The following is a 24,425-nucleotide window of genomic DNA, read 5'->3' on the forward strand; positions in this document are numbered from 1 at the left end:
TGATGCGATAGAGAGTAGAGAGAGGTGGCGATCCCTGAACTGCTGGGGCTGATTGGCACACTGGGACTTGGGAGGGAGGGGAGGGGTGGGCTGGGAGGTTAGGAACGGCCCTGCTCTGCCCCGGTAATCCCATTAAATGTGACTCCCCCCCCCCTCCCCTCTCTCTCTCGCTCACTCTGTGGGGTGTTTGTGCGTGTGTGTGTGTGTGTCTGTGTGTGTGTGTGTGTGTGTGTGTACTGACCCCAAAGACATTAGCCTGCCTTACAGGTCAGAGGGCAGAAGAAATTAAAACGCAAATGAATCATTCATCAAATATGAACGTCTCCCTGCCTCTCACAATGAGCTGTTAGTATGAGCAATCACCTGTTACAGCTTGTGAACCCTGAGGCCCAGTGAAGTTGGTCAGACAGTGACTAACCTCAACCTACACATAGCATTTATTACATTTAATAACGGACCGACTAAAAGACGGTCGGTCCGTTATTTTCATGTATCGAAGGATTTACACTCCATGTCTCTGTCGCTGCTATGTTTTCTTCATCTTACTTTGTGGTCGTCAACTTTGGGAACTCTTTGAGAAAATAGATCATTTTTGAAAGGAAGAAAATGTTATTATTTATGTAATTTGAGTTCAAATCATAACTTGTCCATTCAATGAAATGTTTTCTTTAGAACATCTATATACTATATGGTAAATGTACACTGACCGGCAATGATATCTTTTTAGCTGAGTAGCAGTGATTTTCATCAGGCCTGTTGTTTGACAGTGTGAACTATGTGCTAGTGTCTGTCTACCTGTTGACAGTATGAATGTGTTGCACATGTTGTTTTGTTTTTTTAGTTTTTTTCTCACCTTTATTTAACCAGGTAGGCTAGTTGAGAACACCTTTATTTAACCAGGTAGGCTAGTTGAGAACACCTTTATTTAACCAGGTAGGCTAGTTGAGAACACCTTTATTTAACCAGGTAGGCTAGTTGAGAACACCTTTATTTAACCAGGTAGGCCAGTTGAGAACACCTTTATTTAACCAGGTAGGCCAGTTGAGAACACCTTTATTTAACCAGGTAGGCTAGTTGAGAACACCTTTATTTAACCAGGTAGGCTAGTTGAGAACACCTTTATTTAACCAGGTAGGCTAGTTGAGAACACCTTTATTTAACCAGGTAGGCCAGTTGAGAACACCTTTATTTAACCAGGTAGGCCAGTTGAGAACACCTTTATTTAACCAGGTAGGCTAGTTGAGAACACCTTTATTTAACCAGGTAGGCTAGTTGAGAACACCTTTATTTAACCAGGTAGGCCAGTTGAGAACACCTTTATTTAACCAGGTAGGCTAGTTGAGAACACCTTTATTTAACCAGGTAGGCCAGTTGAGAACACCTTTATTTAACCAGGTAGGCTAGTTGAGAACACCTTTATTTAACCAGGTAGGCTAGTTGAGAACACCTTTATTTAACCAGGTAGGCCAGTTGTGTCATGTATTGTCATGTTGTGTCTTGTTTCTGTCCTTTCCCTTCACCCTGTCTCCCTCTGCTGGTCGTTATTAGGTTACCTTTTCTCCCCCTCTTTCCCCCAGCTGTTCCTTGTCTCCTCCTAACTACCTCGTCACCCCTTTTCCCACCTGTTCCCTTTTTCCCTCTGATTAGTCCTCTATATCTCTCTCTGTTTTTGTTCCTGTCTTTGTCGGATTCTCGTTTGTGTTACTCATGCCTGAACCAGACTATCGTCGTGTTTGCTGCAACCTTGTCCTGTCCTGTCGGAATCTGCCTGTTCATCTAACCTTGTCCTGTCCTGTCGGAATCTGCCTGTCCATCTGAGCCTACGTGTGTTTCGTCATTAAAGTAACTCTGTTTTGTTAATTCGCTTTTGGGTCCTCATTCACGCACCATAACAGAAGAATCCGACCAAGAATGGACCCAGCGACTTCGGATCCTCTCCACTCTGCCGTCGAGATCCAGGGAGCGATGCTAGGCAGACACGAGCAGGAATTGTCTGCTGCTCGACATGCCGTTGAGACCCTGGCCACCCAAGTCTCCAACCTCACAGAACAGGTTCACCATCTCCGCCTCGATCCACTGGCCACTTCCAGGGCTTTCGAATCTCCGGAGCCCAGAATCAATAACCCGCCGTGTTACTCTGGGGAGCCCACTGAATGCCGCTCGTTCCTCACCCAGTGTGATATTGTGTTTTCTCTCCAGCCCAACACTTACTCCAGGAGCACTGCTCGTGTCGCCTACGTCATATCTCTCCTTACTGGACGGGCTCGTGAGTGGGGCACGGCAATCTGGGAGGCAAGGGCTGAGTGTACTAACCAGTATCAGGACTTTAAGGAGGAGATGATACGGGTTTTTGATCGATCTGTTTTTGGGGAGGAGGCTTCCAGGGCCCTGTCTTCCCTATGTCAAGGTAATCGATCCATAACAGACTACTCTATTGAGTTTCGCACTCTTGCTGCCTCCAGTGGCTGGAACGAGCCGGCTTTGCTCGCTCGTTTTCTGGAGGGTCTCCGCGCAGAGGTAAAGGATGAGATTCTCTCCCGGGAGGTTCCTTCCAGCGTGGATTCCTTGATTGAACTCGCTATTCGCATTGAGCGACGGGTTGATCTTCGTCACCGAGCTCGTGGAAAGGAGCTCGCGTTCTCCGTTGCCCCCCTCTCCGCATCACTACCATCTTCCTCTGCCGGCTCGGGTGCTGAGCCTATGCAGCTGGGAGGTATCCACATCTCGACTAAGGAGAGGGAACGGAGAATCACCAACCGCCTCTGTCTCTATTGCGGTTCTGCTGGTCATTTTGTCACTTCTTGTCCAGTAAAAGCCAGAGCTCATCAGTAAGCGGAGGGCTACTGGTGAGCGCTACTACTCCTGTCTCTCCTTCAAGATCCTGCACTACCTTGTCGGTCCATCTACGCTGGACCGGTTCGTCAGCTTCCTGCAGTGCCTTAATAGACTCTGGGGCGGAGGGCTGTTTTATGGACGAGACCTGGGCTCGGGAACATGACATTCCTCTCAGACAGTTAAGGGAGCCCACGGCCTTGTTCGCCTTGGATGGTAGTCCTCTCCCCAGGATTCAGCGTGAGACGCTACCTTTAACCCTCACTGTCTCTGGTAATCATAGCGAAACCATTTCTTTTTTAATTTTTCGTTCACCTTTTACACCTGTTGTTTTGGGCCATCCCTGGCTAGTTTGTCATAATCCTTCTATTAATTGGTCTAGTAATTCTATCCTCTCCTGGAACGTCTCTTGTCATGTGAAATGTTTAATGTCTGCTATCCCTCCTGTTTCCTCTGTCTCTTCTTCACAGGAGGAGCCTGGTGATTTGACAGGGGTGCCGGAGGAATATCACGATCTGCGCACGGTGTTCAGTCGGTCCAGGGCCACCTCTCTTCCTCCACACCGGTCGTATGATTGTAGTATTGATCTCCTTCCGGGAACCACTCCCCCCCGGGGTAGACTATACTCTCTGTCGGCTCCCGAACGTAAGGCTCTCGAAGATTATTTGTCTGTAGCTCTTGCCGCCGGTACCATAGTCCCCTCCTCCTCTCCCGCCGGAGCGGGGTTTTTTTTTGTTAAGAAGAAGGACGGGTCCCTGCGCCCCTGCATAGATTATCGAGGGCTGAATGACATAACAGTGAAGAATCGTTATCCGCTTCCTCTTATGTCTTCAGCCTTCGAGATCCTGCAGGGAGCCAGGTTTTTCACTAAGTTGGACCTTCGTAACGCTTACCATCTCGTGCGCATCAGGGAGGGGGACGAGTGGAAGACGGCGTTTAACACTCCGTTAGGGCACTTTGAATACCGGGTTCTTCCTTTCGGCCTCGCTAACGCTCCAGCTGTCTTTCAGGCATTAGTCAATGATGTCCTGAGAGACATGCTGAACATCTTTGTTTTCGTTTACCTTGACGATATCCTGATTTTTTCACCGTCACTCCAGATTCATGTTCAGCACGTTCGACGTGTCCTCCAGCGCCTTTTAGAGAATTGTCTTTTTGTGAAGGCTGAGAAGTGCACTTTTCATGCCTCCTCCGTCACATTTCTCGGTTCTGTTATTTCCGCTGAAGGCATTAAGATGGATCCCGCTAAGGTCCAGGCTGTCATTGATTGGCCCGTCCCTAAGTCACGCGTCGAGCTGCAGCGCTTTCTCGGCTTCGCGAACTTCTATCGTCGTTTCATCCGTAATTTCGGTCAGGTGGCAGCTCCTCTCACAGCCCTTACTTCTGTCAAGACGTGCTTTAAGTGGTCCGTTTCCGCCCAGGGAGCTTTTGATCTCCTCAAGAATCGTTTTACATCCGCTCCTATCCTTGTTACACCTGACGTCTCTAGACAGTTCGTGGTCGAGGTTGACGCGTCAGAGGTGGGCGTGGGAGCCATTCTTTCTCAGCGCTCCCTCTCTGACGACAAGGTCCACCCTTGCGCGTATTTTTCTCATCGCCTGTCGCCGTCGGAACGTAACTATGATGTGGGAAACCGCGAACTGCTCGCCATCCGCTTAGCCCTAGGCGAATGGCGACAGTGGTTGGAGGGGGCGACCGTTCCTTTTGTCGTTTGGACTGACCATAGGAACCTTGAGTACATCCGTTCTGCCAAACGACTTAATGCGCGTCAGGCGCGCTGGGCGCTGTTTTTCGCTCGTTTCGAGTTCGTGATTTCTTATCGTCCGGGCTCTAAGAACACCAAGCCTGATGCTTTATCTCGTCTCTTCAGTTCTTCAGTAGCCTCCACTGACCCCGAGGGGATTCTCCCTGAGGGGCGTGTTGTCGGGTTGACTGTCTGGGGAATTGAGAGGCAGGTAAAGCAAGCACTCACTCAAACTCCGTCGCCGCGCGCTTGTCCCAGGAACCTTCTTTTCGTTCCCGTTCCTACTCGTCTGGCCGTTCTTCAGTGGGCTCACTCTGCCAAGTTAGCCGGCCACCCTGGCGTTCGGGGTACGCTTGCTTCCATTCGCCAGCGTTTTTGGTGGCCCACCCGGGAGCATGACACGCGTCGCTTCGTGGCTGCTTGTTCGGTCTGCGCGCAGACTAAGTCCGGTAACTCCCCTCCTGCCGGCCGTCTCAGGCCGCTTCCCATTCCCTCTCGACCGTGGTCTCACATCGCCTTAGATTTTGTCACCGGACTGCCTTCGTCAGCGGGGAAGACTGTTATTCTTACGGTTGTCGACAGGTTCTCTAAGGCGGCTCATTTTATTCCCCTTGCTAAGCTTCCTTCTGCTAAAGAGACGGCACAAATCATCATCGAGAATGTTTTCAGAATTCATGGCCTTCCGTCAGACGTCGTTTCGGACAGAGGTCCGCAATTCACGTCTCAATTTTGGAGGGAGTTTTGCCGTTTGATTGGGGCTTCCGTCAGTCTCTCTTCCGGCTTTCACCCCCAGTCTAACGGTCAAGCAGAACGGGCCAATCAGACTATTGGTCGCATCTTACGCAGTCTTTCTTTTCGCAACCCTGCGTCTTGGTCAGAACAGCTCCCCTGGGCAGAATACGCCCACAACTCGCTTCCTTCGTCTGCGACCGGGCTATCTCCTTTTCAGAGTAGCCTCGGGTACCAGCCTCCGCTGTTCTCATCTCAGTTCGCCGAGTCCAGCGTTCCCTCCGCTCAGGCTTTTGTCCAACGTTGCGAGCGCACCTGGAAGAGGGTCAGGTCTGCACTTTGCCGTTATAGGGCGCAGACTGTGAGGGCTGCTAATAAGCATAGAACTAAGAGTCCTAGATATTGTCGCGGTCAGAGAGTTTGGCTCTCCACTCAGAACCTTCCCCTTAAGACCGCTTCTCGCAAGTTGACCCCGCGGTTCATTGGTCCGTTCCGTATTTCCCAGATCATCAATCCTGTCGCAGTTCGACTTCTTCTTCCGCGATATCTTCGTCGCGTCCACCCGGTCTTCCATGTCTCCTGTGTCAAGCCCGTTCTTCGCGCCCCCGCTCGTCTTCCCCCCCCCCCCCCCCCCATCCTTGTCGAGGGCGCACCCATCTACAGGGTCCGTAGGATTTTGGACATGCGTCCTCGGGGCCGTGGTCATCAGTACCTAGTAGATTGGGAGGGGTACGGTCCTGAGGAGAGGAGTTGGGTTCCCTCTCGGGACGTGCTGGACCGTGCGCTGATCGATGATTTCCTCCGTTGCCGCCAGGTTTCCTCCTCGACTGCGCCAGGAGGCGCTCGGTGAGTGGGGGGGTACTGTCATGTATTGTCATGTTGTGTCTTGTTTCTGTCCTTTCCCTTCACCCTGTCTCCCTCTGCTGGTCGTTATTAGGTTACCTTTTCTCCCCCTCTTTCCCCCAGCTGTTCCTTGTCTCCTCCTAACTACCTCGTCACCCCTTTTCCCACCTGTTCCCTTTTTCCCTCTGATTAGTCCTCTATATCTCTCTCTGTTTTTGTTCCTGTCTTTGTCGGATTCTCGTTTGTGTTACTCATGCCTGAACCAGACTATCGTCGTGTTTGCTGCAACCTTGTCCTGTCCTGTCGGAATCTGCCTGTTCATCTAACCTTGTCCTGTCCTGTCGGAATCTGCCTGTCCATCTGAGCCTACGTGTGTTTCGTCATTAAAGTAACTCTGTTTTGTTAATTCGCTTTTGGGTCCTCATTCACGCACCATAACAAGTTGAGAACACCTTTATTTAACCAGGTGGCCAGTTGAGAACACCTTTATTTAACCAGGTGGCCAGTTGAGAACACCTTTATTTAACCAGGTAGGCTAGTTGAGAACACCTTTATTTAACCAGGTGGCCAGTTGAGAACACCTTTATTTAACCAGGTAGGCTAGTTGAGAACACCTTTATTTAACCAGGTAGGGTAGTTGAGAACACCTTTATTTAACCAGGTAGGCCAGTTGAGAACACCTTTATTTAACCAGGTAGGCTAGTTGAGAACACCTTTATTTAACCAGGTAGGCCAGTTGAGAACACCTTTATTTAACCAGGTAGGCTAGTTGAGAATACCTTTATTTAACCAGGTGGCTAGTTGAGAACACCTTTATTTAACCAGGTAGGCCAGTTGAGAACACCTTTATTTAACCAGGTAGGCCAGTTGAGAACACCTTTATTTAACCAGGTAGGCCAGTTGAGAACACCTTTATTTAACCAGGTAGGCTAGTTGAGAACACCTTTATTTAACCAGGTAGGCCAGTTGAGAACACCTTTATTTAACCAGGTAGGCCAGTTGAGAACACCTTTATTTAACCAGGTAGGCTAGTTGAGAACACCTTTATTTAACCAGGTAGGCTAGTTGAGAACACCTTTATTTAACCAGGTAGGCTAGTTGAGAACACCTTTATTTAACCAGGTAGGCCAGTTGAGAACACCTTTATTTAACCAGGTAGGCCAGTTGAGAACACCTTTATTTAACCAGGTAGGCTAGTTGAGAACACCTTTATTTAACCAGGTAGGCTAGTTGAGAACACCTTTATTTAACCAGGTAGGCCAGTTGAGAACACCTTTATTTAACCAGGTAGGCCAGTTGAGAACACCTTTATTTAACCAGGTGGCTAGTTGAGAACACCTTTATTTAACCAGGTAGGCTAGTTGAGAACACCTTTATTTAACCAGGTAGGCCAGTTGAGAACACCTTTATTTAACCAGGTAGGCTAGTTGAGAACACCTTTATTTAACCAGGTAGGCCAGTTGAGAACACCTTTATTTAACCAGGTAGGCCAGTTGAGAACACCTTTATTTAACCAGGTAGGCCAGTTGAGAACACCTTTATTTAACCAGGTGGCCAGTTGAGAACACCTTTATTTAACCAGGTAGGCCAGTTGAGAACACCTTTATTTAACCAGGTAGGCCAGTTGAGAACACCTTTATTTAACCAGGTAGGCTAGTTGAGAACACCTTTATTTAACCAGGTAGGCCAGTTGAGAACACCTTTATTTAACCAGGTAGGCTAGTTGAGAACACCTTTATTTAACCAGGTAGGCCAGTTGAGAACACCTTTATTTAACCAGGTGGCCAGTTGAGAACACCTTTATTTAACCAGGTAGGTCAGTTGAGAACACCTTTATTTAACCAGGTAGGCCAGTTGAGAACACCTTTATTTAACCAGGTAGGGTAGTTGAGAACACCTTTATTTAACCAGGTAGGCCAGTTGAGAACACCTTTATTTAACCAGGTAGGCTAGTTGAGAACACCTTTATTTAACCAGGTAGGCTAGTTGAGAACACCTTTATTTAACCAGGTAGGCCAGTTGAGAACACCTTTATTTAACCAGGTAGGCTAGTTGAGAACACCTTTATTTAACCAGGTAGGCCAGTTGAGAACACCTTTATTTAACCAGGTGGCCAGTTGAGAACACATTTATTTAACCAGGTAGGCCAGTTGAGAACACCTTTATTTAACCAGGTAGGCCAGTTGAGAACACCTTTATTTAACCAGGTAGGCCAGTTGAGAACACCTTTATTTAACCAGGTAGGCCAGTTGAGAACACCTTTATTTAACCAGGTAGGCTAGTTGAGAACACCTTTATTTAACCAGGTAGGCCAGTTGAGAACACCTTTATTTAACCAGGTAGGCCAGTTGAGAACACCTTTATTTAACCAGGTAGGCTAGTTGAGAACACCTTTATTTAACCAGGTAGGCCAGTTGAGAACACCTTTATTTAACCAGGTAGGCCAGTTGAGAACACCTTTATTTAACCAGGTAGGCCAGTTGAGAACACCTTTATTTAACCAGGTAGGCCAGTTGAGAACACCTTTATTTAACCAGGTGGCCAGTTGAGAACACCTTTATTTAACCAGGTAGGTCAGTTGAGAACACCTTTATTTAACCAGGTAGGCCAGTTGAGAACACCTTTATTTAACCAGGTAGGGTAGTTGAGAACACCTTTATTTAACCAGGTGGCCAGTTGAGAACACATTTATTTAACCAGGTAGGCCAGTTGAGAACACCTTTATTTAACCAGGTAGGCCAGTTGAGAACACCTTTATTTAACCAGGTAGGCCAGTTGAGAACACCTTTATTTAACCAGGTAGGCCAGTTGAGAACACCTTTATTTAACCAGGTAGGCTAGTTGAGAACACCTTTATTTAACCAGGTAGGCCAGTTGAGAACACCTTTATTTAACCAGGTAGGCTAGTTGAGAACACCTTTATTTAACCAGGTAGGCTAGTTGAGAACAAGTTCTCATTTACAATTGCGACCTGGTCAAGATAAAGCAAAGCAGTTCGGCACATACAACAACACAGAGTTACACATGGAGTAAACAAACATACAGTCAATAACACAGAGTTACACATGGAGTAAAACAAACATACAGTCAATAACACAGAGTTACACATGGAGTAAAACAAACATACAGTCAATAACACAGAGTTACACATGGAGTAAAACAAACATACAGTCAATAACACAGAGTTACACATGGAGTAAAACAAACATACAGTCAACGACACAGAGTTACACATGGAGTAAAACAAACATACAGTCAATAACACAGAGTTACACATGGAGTAAACAAACATACAGTCAAATGTTGATGCAAAGCTCACTCATTAGTTAAGACACAAATACTCCCCTAAAAAAGGAAGGTACACAACAAGCCCTCGCTGTAACAATTCATACCTTTAGCTGAGCGCCATCAATTACCATGTGCCTTTCATTTTGCTGGGAAAACTAACTGTGTCTCAAATTACACAAAATACATATTGACCTCCTTTTTCATGGAAGATCTTCAGTGTTGAACTGATTTTAACTGTGAAGTAGTCTATTCTTAAATGGCTTGAAAATATCACATCTATTATATGTTATGCACTGTGTTCCCTGCAGCTATCTTATCGGCTCTCAGTCACTCAGCCAATCAATGCAGGACTCTATCTGCAGAGGCATAAGTGTAGGGCAGTTATAGCATCAGTGATACTGAATAGAGGGAAAATACTAAAGGGGTCAGACGTCAATGGCAGCGACTATCAGAGAGGGAGGGATTGTTATCAATAATAGCTTGGGGTGATTGAGAGAGAGAGATTAGTCTGAGGAAAGAGCTTTGGGGGGGCGGCTGGGTTAGTGCTGTTCTGGAGAGATAGGTTACGCGTATACGACACACACATGCAGACACACACACACACACACACACACACACACACACACACACACACACACACACACACACACACACACACACACACACACACACACACACACACACACACACACACACACACACACACACACACACACACACACACACACACACACACACACACACACACACACACACACAGAGAGAGAGACGGTATAAGGTAAAGTCACTATAAGATCCTATATAATCTCACTGCTCTCTGTTCTGAATACAGTATACTATCAATTGAGGAAGGTCTTTATTTACACAGTATTTATTCCCTAAACATTGTGATTTTGGTTTATGGAAAATATATTACATGACATTATAATCTTGTTGTCAACCGAGGGTGGCTTTTAGTGCACCAAGTTTGTACTTTGAATTTGTACACTGAGTCTGTACTCAAAATCAGAGTTTGTACTCTGAATCAGTTCAAGGGTTACCCAACTAGAGAGGCCATTTTGGCCAATCAACCTCACTCAAGCGTTCTCTGTAATGGCCAATTCATATGGTTTCCCAGAGGACTAGCTTCTCAGAGCACTCTTGTTGCTTGACTTTTTACACATCGTCAGGTTACAGAAATAAGTCTTGCTTTTTTTCCATCAGTGTCTGGACTGGAGAGAGAAGCACAAAATATAGCCAGCATTTACATTGACATTTAATTAATTTAGCAGAAGCTCGTACCCAGAGTGACTTAGTTAGTGCATTATTTTTTTATCTTCTTTTTGGATGATCCTGATCTTATATCTCTCAGATATACGACAGACACTTCAGAACAAACCTTGTTATGATATTGTTTTGGGACTACCTGTTGTTCCATGTAGTGAATCTGTTATTCAATGCGTTTGTATGGGCTAATAGCAGTAAGGACAAAATATTATTAGGATACTTCAAGAGGTCTTAGAATTCAAAGTCAAATAGCTAAATGATCCTTGGTATGACCTTCTTAAAACAATTCCATATAGCTTAGTAGAACCCCCCCCCCGGCTTAGACTCTTATGGGCTAAGATAGATAGGTGAGACAGCCACATATCACAGTCGTAGTAAGTACTGTACATTTTCCCTCAATAAAGAAGTTATCAGCAAAGTCAGTGGCAGTAGGAAATACAAGTGCCAACAATCACATAGGAGGAATTGAAGAAACCATGCTCTTATTTTGTGCTCTGACTCTTGTCACGAAACAATGTCAAATCAAATCAAATATTTGTCACATTCACCAAAGACAAAGCGTGTAGACCTTACTGGGAAATGCTTATTAGCCCTAAACCAACAATGTAGTTCAAGAAATAGAGTTAAGAAAATATTTACTAAATAAACAAATCAAAAAGTAACACAAGAAAATGACATAACAATAACAAGGCTACAGCAGATGTCGGAAGTTTACATACACCTTAGCCAAATACATTTAAACTCAGTTCTTCACAATTCTTGGCATTTAATCAAAGTAAAAATTCCCTGTTTTAGGTCAGTTAGGATCACCACTTTATTTTAACAATGTGAAATGTCAGAATAATAATAGTGAGAATGATTTATTTGAGCTTTTATTTCTTTCATCACATTCCCAGTGGGTCAGAAGTTAACATACACTCAATTAGTATTTGGTAGCATTGCCTTTAAATTGTTTAACTTGGATCAAACGTTTTGGGTAGCCTTCCACAAGCTTCCCACAATAAGTTGGGTGAATTTTGGCCAATTCCTCCTGAGAGAGCTGGTGTAACTGAGTCAGGTTTGTAGGCCTCCTAGCTCGCAAACGCTTTTTCAGGTCTGCCCACAAATTTTCTATAGGATTGAGGTCAGGGCTTTGTGATGGCAGCTCCAATACCTTGACTTTGTTGTCCTTAAGCCATTTTGCCACAATGTTGGAAGTATGCTTGGGGTCATTGTCCATTTGGAAGACCCATTTGCGACCAAGCTTTAACTTCCTGACTGATGTCTTGAGATGTTGCTTCAATATATCCACATCATTTTCCCTACCTCATGATGCCATCTTTGTGAAGTGCACCAGTCCCCCACAACATGATGCTGCCACCCCCGTGTTTCACGGTTGGATGGTGTTCTTTGGCTTGCAAGCCTCCCCCTTTTTCTTCCAAACATAACGATGGTCATTATGGGCAGACCGTTCTATTTTTGTTTCATCAGACCAGAGGACTTTTCTCCAAAAAGTACGATCTTCGTCCCCATGTGCAGGAGCAAACCGTAGTCTGTCTTTTTTTATGGAGCAGTGGCTTCTTCCTTGCTGAGCGGCCTTTCAGATTATGTTGATATAGGACTCGTTTTACTGTGGATATAGATACTTTTGTACCTGTTTCCTCCAGCATCTTCACAAGGTCCTTTGCTGTTGTTCTGGGATTGATTTGCACTTTTTGCACCAAAGTATGTTCATCTCTAGGAGACAGAACGCGCCTCCTTCCTGACCGGTATGACGGCTGCGTGGTCCCATGGTGTTTATTGTTACTATTGTTTGTACAGATGAATTTGGTACCTTCAGGCATTTGGAAATTGCTCCCAAGGATGAACCAGACTTGTGGAGGTCTTGAAAGATTTCTTTAGATTTTCCATGATGTCAAGCAAAGAGACACTGAGTTTGAAGGTAGGCCTTGAAATACATCCACAGGTACACCTCCAATTGACTCAAATGATGTCAATTAGCTTTTCAGAAGCTTCTAAAGCCATGACATCATTTTCTGGAATTTTCCAAGCTGTTTAAAGGCACAGTCAACTAAGTGTATATAAACTTCTGACCCATTGGAATTGTGATACAGTGAATTATAAGTTAAATAATCTGTCTGTAAACTATTGTTGGAAAAATGACTACAAAGTAGATGTCCTAACCGACTTGCCAAAACAAGAAATTTGTGGAGTGGTTGAAAAACAAGTTTTAATGACTCCAACCTAAGTGTATGTAAACTTCCGACTTCAACTGTATATCAAATGGGTACCGGTACCGAGTCAATGTGCAGGGGTACAGGTTAGTCGAGGTCATTTGCACTACGCATAAATAATAAACAGAGAGTAGCAGCAGTGTAAAAACAGGGGGGGGGGTCAATGTAAATAGTCCGGTTTGCCATTTGATTAGTTGTTCAGCAGTCTTCTGGCTTGGGGTTTGAAGCTGTTAAGGAGCCTTTTGGTCCTAGACTTGGCGATCCGGTACCACTTGCCGTGCGGTAGCAGGGAGAACAGTCCATGAAAGGGAAAGGGGGATACCTAGTCAGTTGTACAACTGAATGCCTTCAACTGAAATGTTTATTCTGCATTTAACCCAACCCCTCTGAATCAGAGAGTTGCGGGGGGCTGCCTTAATCAACATCCACGTCTTCAGCGCCCGGGGAACAGTGGGTTAACTGCCTTGCTCAGGGGCAGAACAACAGATTGTTAACCTTGTCAGCTCGGGGATTCGACCCAGCAACCTTCTGGCTACTGGCCCAACGCTATGACTTGGCTGACTGGAGTCTGACAATTATTTGACCCTTCCTCTGACATGCCAAGTATATAGGTCCTGGACGGAAGGAAGCTTGGCCACAGTGATGTACTGGGCCTCTGTAGCGCCTTACGGTCAGATGCCGAGCAGTTACCATACCAGGCGGTGATGCAACTGGTCAGGATGCTCTCGATGGTGCAGCTGTAGAACTTTTGGAGTATCTGAGGACCCATGCCAAATCTTTTAAATCTCCTGAGGGGGAAAATGTGTTGTTGTGCCCTCTTAACGACTGTCTTGATGTGTTTGGACCATGATAGTTTGTTGTTGATGTGGACAACAAGGAACTTGAAACTCTCGACCCGCTCCACTACAGCCCCGTCAATGTCAATGGGGGCCTTTTCCTGTAGTCCACAATCAGCTCCTTTTTTATTGCTCATATTGAGGGAGAGGTTGTTATCCTGGCACCACACTGACAGGTCTCTGACCTCCTCCCTATAGGCTGTCTCAACGCTGTCTGTGTTCAGGCCTACCACTGTTGTGTCATCAGCAAACTTAATGATGGTGTGGGAGTTGTGCTTGGCCACGCAGTCGTGGATGAACTGGGAGTACAGGAGGGGACTAAGCACGCACCGCTGAGGGGCCCTAGTGTTGAGGATCTGCGTGGCAGATTCCTACCCTTACCGCCCATCAGGAAGTCCAGGATCCAGTTGCAAAGGGAAGTGTTTAGTCCCAGGGTCCTTAGCTTAGAGTTGAGCTTTGTGGGCACTACGGTGTTGAACGCTGAGCTGTAGGCAATGAAGAGCATTCTCTTTAAAAAATATATAGTTTTTGTCTCTCCAATTGGTAGTTACAGTCTTGTCTAATCGCTGCAACTCCAGTACGGACGAAGGTCAAGAGCCATGCGTCCTCCGAAACACGATCCAACCAAGCCGCACTGCTTCTTGGCACAATGCCTGTTTATCCCGGAATCCAGACACACCAATGTGTCGGAGGAAATACTGTACACCTGGCGACTGTGTCAGCGTGCATGCTCCCGTCCCGAAGTCATTAGAGAACGATGGGTCAAGGACATCCCTGCCGGCCAAACCCTCCCCTAACCCGGACGACGCTGGGCCAATTGTGCGCCGCCCCATGGGTCTCCAGGTTGCAGCATAGCCTGGACTCGAACCAAGATCTCTAGTGGCACAGCTAGCAACTGTGATGCAGTGCCTTAGACCACTGTGCCACTCGGGAGGCCCGTGAACAGCATTCTCACGTAGGTATTCCTTTTGTCCAGGTGGGAAAGGGCAATGTCGAGTGTGATTGAGATTCCGTCATCTGTGGATCTGTTGAGGCGGTACGCGAATTGGAGTGGGTCTAGGGTTTCCAGCATGATGGTGTTGATGTGAGCCCTGACCAGCCATTCAAAGCACTTCATGGCTACCGACGTGAATGCTATGGAGCGGTAATCATTTAGGCAGGATTCCTTCGGTTTCTTGGGCACAGGGACTATGGTGGTCTGTTTGAAACATGTAGATATTACAGACTCGGACAGGGAGAGGTTGAACATGTCAGTGAAGACACTTGACAGTTGGTCCGCGCATGCTTTGAGTACACACCCTGGTAATCCGTTGGGCCCCGCGGCTTTGTGAATGTTGACCTGTTTAAAAGTCTTGCTCACATCGGCTACGGAGAGCGTGATCACACAGCCGTGCAGAACAGCTGGTGCTCTCATGCATGCTTCAGTGTTGCTTGCCTCGAAGCGGCATAAAAGACATTTAGCTCGTCTGGTAGGCTCGTCTCTCTTCTAGCTAAATATCCCATTACTCATTGTGCTGTCAATAGCACAGACACACTTTATGTATATTTTCTTTGTATTGGCACGTAAAGGTATATTACAGACACACGTTAGGTATATTGTCTTTGTATTGGCACGTAAAGGTATATTACAGACACACGTTAGGTATATTGTCTTTGTATTGGCACGTAAAGGTATATTACAGACACACGTTAGGTATATTGTCTTTGTATTGGCACGTAAAGGTATATTACAGACACACGTTAGGTATATTGTCTTTGTATTGGCACGTAAAGGTATATTACAGACACACGTTAGGTATATTGTCTTTGTATTGGCACGTAAAGGTATATTACAGACACACGTTAGGTATATTGTCTTTGTATTGGCACGTAAAGGTATATTACAGACACACGTTAGGTATATTGTCTTTGTATTGGCACGTAAAGGTATATTACAGACACACGTTAGGTATATTGTCTTTGTATTGGCACGTAAAGGTATATTACAGACACACGTTAGGTATATTGTCTTTGTATTGGCACGTAAAGGTATATTACAGACACACGTTAGGTATATTGTCTTTGTATTGGCACGTAAAGGTATATTACAGACACACGTTAGGTATATTGTCTTTGTATTGGCACGTAAAGGTATATTACAGACACACGTTAGGTATATTGTCTTTGTATTGGCACGTAAAGGTATATTACAGACACACGTTAGGTATATTGTCTTTGTATTGGCACGTAAAGGTATATTACAGACACACGTTAGGTATATTGTCTTTGTATTGGCACGTAAAGGTATATTACAGACACACGTTAGGTATATTGTCTTTGTATTGGCACGTAAAGGTATATTACAGACACACGTTAGGTATATTGTCTTTGTATTGGCACGTAAAGGTATATTACAGACACACGTTAGGTATATTGTCTTTGTATTGGCACGTAAAGGTATATTACAGACACACGTTAGGTATATTGTCTTTGTATTGGCACGTAAAGGTATATTACAGACACACGTTAGGTATATTGTCTTTGTATTGGCACGTAAAGGTATATTACAGACACACGTTAGGTATATTGTCTTTGTATTGGCACGTAAAGGTATATTACAGACACACGTTAGGTATATTGTCTTTGTATTGGCACGTAAAGGTATATTACAGACACACGTTAGGTATATTGTCTTTGTATTGGCACGTAAAGGTATATTACAGACACACGTTAGGTATATTGTCTTTGTATTGGCACGTAAAGGTATATTACAGACACACGTTAGGTATATTGTCTTTGTATTGGCACGTAAAGGTATATTACAGACACACGTTAGGTATATTGTCTTTGTATTGGCACGTAAAGGTATATTACAGACACACGTTAGGTATATTGTCTTTGTATTGGCACGTAAAGGTATATTACAGACACACGTTAGGTATATTGTCTTTGTATTGGCACGTAAAGGTATATTACAGACACACGTTAGGTATATTGTCTTTGTATTGGCACGTAAAGGTATATTACAGACACACGTTAGGTATATTGTCTTTGTATTGGCACGTAAAGGTATATTACAGACACACGTTAGGTATATTGTCTTTGTATTGGCACGTAAAGGTATATTACAGACACACGTTAGGTATATTGTCTTTGTATTGGCACGTAAAGGTATATTACAGACACACGTTAGGTATATTGTCTTTGTATTGGCACGTAAAGGTATATTACAGACACACGTTAGGTATATTGTCTTTGTATTGGCACGTAAAGGTATATTACAGACACACGTTAGGTATATTGTCTTTGTATTGGCACGTAAAGGTATATTACAGACACACGTTAGGTATATTGTCTTTGTATTGGCACGTAAAGGTATATTACAGACACACGTTAGGTATATTGTCTTTGTATTGGCACGTAAAGGTATAGCACAGACACACGTTAGGTATATTGTCTTTGTATTGGCACGTAAAGGTATATTACAGACACACGTTAGGTATATTGTCTTTGTATTGGCACGTAAAGGTATATTACAGACACACGTTAGGTATATTGTCTTTGTATTGGCACGTAAAGGTATATTACAGACACACGTTAGGTATATTGTCTTTGTATTGGCACGTAAAGGTATATTACAGACACACGTTAGGTATATTGTCTTTGTATTGGCACGTAAAGGTATATTACAGACACACGTTAGGTATATTGTCTTTGTATTGGCACGTAAAGGTATATTACAGACACACGTTAGGTATATTGTCTTTGTATTGGCACGTAAAGGTATATTACAGACACACGTTAGGTATATTGTCTTTGTATTGGCACGTAAAGGTATATTACAGACACACGTTAGGTATATTGTCTTTGTATTGGCACGTAAAGGTATATTACAGACACACGTTAGGTATATTGTCTTTGTATTGGCACGTAAAGGTATATTACAGACACACGTTAGGTATATTGTCTTTGTATTGGCACGTAAAGGTATATTACAGACACACGTTAGGTATATTGTCTTTGTATTGGCACGTAAAGGTATATTACAGACACACGTTAGGTATATTGTCTTTGTATTGGCACGTAAAGGTATATTACAGACACACGTTAGGTATATTGTCTTTGTATTGGCACGTAAAGGTATATTACAGACACACGTTAGGTATATTGTCTTTGTATTGGCACGTAAAGGTATATTACAGACACACGTTAGGTATATTGTCTTTGTATTGGCACGTAAAGGTATATTACAGACACACGTTAGGTATATTGTCTTTGTATTGGCACGTAAAGGTATATTACAGACACACGTTAGGTATATTGTCTTTGTATTGGCACGTAAAGGTATATTACAGACACACGTTAGGTATATTGTCTTTGTATTGGCACGTAAAGGTATATTACAGACACACGTTAGGTATATTGTCTTTGTATTGGCACGTAAAGGTATATTACAGACACACGTTAGGTATATTGTCTTTGTATTGGCACGTAAAGGTATATTACAGACACACGTTAGGTATATTGTCTTTGTATTGGCACGTAAAGGTATATTACAGACACACGTTAGGTATATTGTCTTTGTATTGGCACGTAAAGGTATATTACAGACACACGTTAGGTATATTGTCTTTGTATTGGCACGTAAAGGTATATTACAGACACACGTTAGGTATATTGTCTTTGTATTGGCACGTAAAGGTATATTACAGACACACGTTAGGTATATTGTCTTTGTATTGGCACGTAAAGGTATATTACAGACACACGTTAGGTATATTGTCTTTGTATTGGCACGTAAAGGTATATTACAGACACACGTTAGGTATATTGTCTTTGTATTGGCACGTAAAGGTATATTACAGACACACGTTAGGTATATTGTCTTTGTATTGGCACGTAAAGGTATATTACAGACACACGTTAGGTATATTGTCTTTGTATTGGCACGTAAAGGTATATTACAGACACACGTTAGGTATATTGTCTTTGTATTGGCACGTAAAGGTATATTACAGACACACGTTAGGTATATTGTCTTTGTATTGGCACGTAAAGGTATATTACAGACACACGTTAGGTATATTGTCTTTGTATTGGCACGTAAAGGTATATTACAGACACACGTTAGGTATATTGTCTTTGTATTGGCACGTAAAGGTATATTACAGACACACGTTAGGTATATTGTCTTTGTATTGGCACGTAAAGGTATATTACAGACACACGTTAGGTATATTGTCTTTGTATTGGCACGTAAAGGTATATTACAGACACACGTTAGGTATATTGTCTTTGTATTGGCACGTAAAGGTATATTACAGACACACGTTAGGTATATTGTCTTTGTATTGGCAGCGCCAAGGTATATTACAGACACACGTTAGGTATATTGTCTTTGTATTGGCACGTAAAGGTATATTACAGACACACGTTAGGTATATTGTCTTTGTATTGGCAGCGCCAAGGTATATTACAGACACACGTTAGGTATATTGTCTTTGTATTGGCAGCGCCAAGGTATATTACAGACACACGTTAGGTATATTGTCTTTGTATTGGCACATAAAGGTATAGCACAGAAACCCGTTATGTACAGTATATTGTCTTTGTATTGGCACATAAAGGTATAGGCTATTTAATCACTTTCATCCCAGCTGGTTTACTCATCTCATTCTAACTAATTCAGTTGGTCCTACAGTACTATTGGGAGTTATTGGTTATTTGGGACAATGTGAACACTGTGTGTCTATATATTGATCAGTAAGAGGGTCTCCTGTTGTCTGTCAATAGCAGTAGATTCATCTAATTACGCTTCCCCTCTGGTTCTCCTGTTTACTGTCACCACGGGAACTCTTAACAAGCCCAGCCCCCGGAGGGAGACGTCACAACATTAGGACAGTCTAGTAGTTAGTCTCCCACCTCCCTCCTTTAACCCAGGTCATAAACCATTCACAATGCTCCCATACAGCAGAACACTAAACATTTAATTTAGACTATTAGGAATGTAAATGTCTATATCCCAAATGGCACCATATTCCCTTTACTGTGCACTTCTTTTGCCTATAGAACTGTTGTCAAAAGTAGTGCACTATATAGGGAATAAGGTGCCATTTGGAACTAATTTAATTTACATTCCAAATAGTTTTATGACAAGTGATGTCATTGTCATGACACGTGTCTTGCCTGGGTAGGTGAAATGAGATGGCTCAGTGAAGCATGGTATAAGTGTCCATTTACCAGTTCTATGGATGATTACTGTAAACCACATTCCTCCTATCTCTCTAGTCCTGTCAGATCTCACGATCTGTCTGTGCATTTCACACGTGTGATCTTGGAATGGTCATAACAATATGTTGGTGCATGGGAGTGCAAAGCAGAAGAAGAAGAAGAATTTGCGTTGTAACAAATTAACAAATAAAGCTGTGTTGTATTGTATTGGCCATCTTTCATTACTGTCCATCTTCAGAGTCATCCAGTCCCTCTCAGTCTGACCTCACTAACTAGTAGCTATAAGTTAGTAAGTTATTAGCCTTGTCCAAGCCAGAACGGCCCAAGTTTTCTCCTGTTTCTGTAGTGAGGCAGCTTGATGTACAGTACACTTACTGGACAGGACATTAGTAACTATACTGGGAGGCTGAAAGCTTGCATGGAGAATCACAGATAGAGCCTCAGACTGACGGGACCCATTGAGTTTAACAGAGTATCCCTCCCTCCCCCTCCCTCCCTCCTCTCCTTCCCCTCCCTCCCCCTCTCCTTACCCTCCCTCCCTCCTCTCCTTCCCCTCCCTCCCTCCTCTCCTTACCCCCCTCCCTCCCTCCCTCCCTCCCTCCCTCCCTCCCTCCCAACCATGCCTGCATGTCTCCCTGTCTTACAATTGACTCATTCATCCCCCTCCTCTCCCCTGTAACTATTCCCCAGGTCGTTGCTGTAAATTAGAATGTTTTCTCAGTCAATTTACTTGGTAAAATAACGGTTCAATAAAAATCTAAATAAAAACGGTCTCCCTTCCATCCAAACACAAGTGGACCACGTTGTTCATACTCCCCCCTCTAATCTCTCTTCTCTTCCCACACACACACAAACACCACAAACCCTCACGTATGAATGTACGGGCACACATACACATACTGTACACATTCACACAGGCGCGCATACATGTGAGGACAAAGACAAACAGTAAACACACACTCACACACCCCCCCCCCCCCCCCCCCCCACACCTTCTATCTATCAGGGATTTCCAGGGAAAGCCATCAGAGTTGGAGATCCTCCTTGGCAAGTGCAGCATTTCATCAAGGGTGAAGACTGACTGACTGACTGACTGACTGACTGACTGACTGTGTCCTGGCTATCAGAGATGTATCACTGGGTCTGATGAAGCCGTCAGCCTGCCTGGTCTCTGGCTGTGTGCACGCGGACCACACACACACACACACACACACACACACACACACACACACACACACACACACACACACACACACACACACACACACACACACAGCAACGCATCATAAATAAAATAGTGAGCTGAGAAAGAGAGAGGTGCCTTTGTCACTGTTTATCTGCTCTGCTTGTCTTCCTCAGCCTTGATTTCCTCCTCAGAAAATTGATGCACCCTTAAATTGAAGCGGAGTGTTTGACAGGAAATGGCCAGCGTGATAACTGCACAGATTTCATCAGCCAGGGTCTCTCTCTCTCTCTCTCCAATTGTTGGAACTTTCAGCCAGATGACCTGTCATCCAGAACATCAGATAAACATGCACAGCTGGGACATCAGGGGGATGGGATCCAGCCAATAGCAGGGCTGCTAGGGAGAGAAAGAGTAGATAGTGGCGTGGAAGAAAGGGACATCATTATGAGTCTGTCTATCTGTGACCTACAATAGTCCTGCCCTTTCATACAGCGTGGGCTGTTGTTGTTGGTTTGTACCTTAGAGTCCCTTCATTCTGGCTACGCATCAGTTTAGCAGCCCCTATAGCTTGTTGATCGTTTGTTAAAAAGCTTTGTTTAATAGTCTCTTAAATTATTTTAAGACTCTTATTTGATCCTGGATCACAACTGATTGTGATCCTAATTTTATTTTGTGAAAAAAGTGACATGAGGAGAAATATCTTTGTTTCATGAAACTTATATGCAATCATTTTAAAGTGTTTCCAAATCTATTGACATGACGGTTCTGGCTTGAAATGGTTTGAAATTATATTGCTTTTGCTTTGTGCAGACAAGACAGAAGCTCAGAATCAAATTGCTCTGATTATCTGTGAGACAGAAGCTATGCAGTGTCAAACAGACCCAGTCAAAACTCTGCTGTTTATCTGTTGGTCTATTAACATTGTACTAGTAACTTACAGAGCTGAAATCTTTTGGCAGATGTGCAGAAGCTCATTTTCCCCATCAGCTATTATAGCATTATAAACACTTGGTTGGAGTTACATAAAACATGCATATTTTTTGGACTGCATGGGAGATTCTTTTATTCTGATGAGAGAGAGAGAGAGAAACAGCTGTGCTGGCCTTACAATGCATTAAGTATTTCATCCTTTTAGATGGTTAAATTGTGCATGAAATGTCGCTGGCGCTGGGCTCTCCCGAGCTGGACTGATTAGACAACATCTGTTACATGGGGAGAAATCCCTGTCTTTCCTAATTAGCTGTCAGCTTGCGCCTCCGTTGTGCCTGATGGTGCCGTGATCTGCCACAGGTTCTTCTCCTCATCCTGTCACCTGCCTGAGTCCTCCCCCCTCTCCCCCTCTGCATACCCTCCCCCTCTCCTCCCCTCTCTCCACTCCCCACGCCCTGCTCCCCTCTCCCATCCTTCCTCCCCTCACTCCTCTACTCCTCCACCCTTCTTCTCCCCTCTCCCTCCTCCCCCCCTCCACCCCTGTTCCCCTCTCCTCCCCTCCCCTCTCCCTCCTCTACCCCTGCTCCCCTCCCCTCTCCCTCCTCTACCCCTGCTCCCCTCTCCTCTCCCTCCTTTTCCCTTGCTCCCCTCCCCCCTCCCTCCTCTACCCCTGCTTCCATCCCCTCTCCCTCCTCTATCCCTGCTCCCCTCCCCTCTCCCTCCTCTACCCCTGCTCCCCTCTCCTCTCCCTCCTTTTCCCCTGCTCCCCTCCCCTCTCCCTCCTCTACCCCTGCTCCCATCCCATCCCCTCTCCCTCCTCTACCCCTGCTCTCTTCCCCTCTCCCTCCTCTACCCCTGCTCCTCTCCTCTCCCTCCTCTACCTCTGCTCCCCTCTCCATCATTTACCCCTCTCCTCACCCCCTCTACTGCCCACAGTCTCCCCTCTCCGCCCCTCTCGCTCCCCCTCACACACAGTCATCAGCTGTAATTAGTGAGCAGGGCTCCATACAAAGGAGCATGCTGGGGAACGAGCCCCAACCCCAAGCCCATCTGTGCTGCTCTGTCATCAGCCACCACGAAGGAGGCACACTACTTCTCACACGGTGGTGGCTCTCCTCGCCTCTAACTCCTCTCCACTAACTCCTCTCCTCTAACTCAACTAACTCCTCTCCTCTAACTCCTCTAACTCAACTAAATCCTCTATCTCCTGTCCTCTAACTCCTCTGACTCCTCTCCACTAACTCCTCTAACTCCTCTCCACTAACTCCTCTCCTCTATCTCCTCTCCTCTAACTCCTCTATCTCCTCTCCTCTAACTCCTCTAATTCCTCTCCTCCATCTCCTCTAACTACTCTATCTAGATTACTATCAAGTAATCTAACTTAGTTAGTTAGATTACTTGTTGGTTATTACTGCATTGTCGGAACTAGAAGCACAAGCATTTCGCTACACTCGCATTAACATCTGCTAACCATGTGTATGTGACAAATCAAATGATTTGATTTGATTTATCTCATCTCCTCTAACTCCTCTAACTCCTATATCTCCTCTAACTCCTCCCCTCTAACTCCTCCCCTCTATCTCCTCTAACTCATATATCTCCTCTCTAACTCCTCTCCTCTATCTCCTCTAACTCCTATATCTCCTCTAACTCCTCTCCTCTATCTCCTCTAACTCCTATATCTCCTCTAACTCCGATATCTCCTCTCCACTAACTCCTCTAATTCCTCTATCTCCTCTAACTCCTCTCCTCTAACTCCTCCCCTCTATCTCCTCTAACTCATATATCTCCTCTCTAACTCCTCTCCTCTATCTCCTCTAACTCCTATATCTCCTCTCCACTAACTCCTCTAATTCCTCTATCTCCTCTCCTCTAACTCCTTTATCTCCTCTCCACTAACTCCTCTATCTCCTCTCCACTAACTCCTCTAATTCCTCTATCTCCTCTCCTCTAACTCCTCTATCTCCTCTCCACTAACTCCTCTAATTCCTCTATCTTCTCTCCACTAACTCCTCTAATTTGGGCCCCGTGGCTTTCCTCTAATATTTAGATTTAGATTTATCTCATCTCCTCTAACTCCTCTAACTCCTATATCTCCTCTAACTCCTCTCCTCTATCTCCTCTAATTCCTCTCTCCTCTGACACCTCTATCTCCTCTCATCTATCTCCTCTACTCTATCTCCTCTCCTCTCCTCTATCTCCTCTAATTCCTCTCTCCTCTAACTCCTCTATCTCCTCTCCTCTAACTCCTCTCCTCTATCTCCTCTCCTCTAACTCCTCTCTTCTCCACTAACTCCTCTAATTTCTCTAACTCCTCTCCTCTAACTCCTCTATCTCCTCTCCTCTAT

Source organism: Oncorhynchus clarkii, chromosome 2, assembly GCF_045791955.1.
Source record: "Oncorhynchus clarkii lewisi isolate Uvic-CL-2024 chromosome 2, UVic_Ocla_1.0, whole genome shotgun sequence".
NCBI classification, from domain to species: Eukaryota; Metazoa; Chordata; class Actinopteri; order Salmoniformes; family Salmonidae; genus Oncorhynchus; species Oncorhynchus clarkii.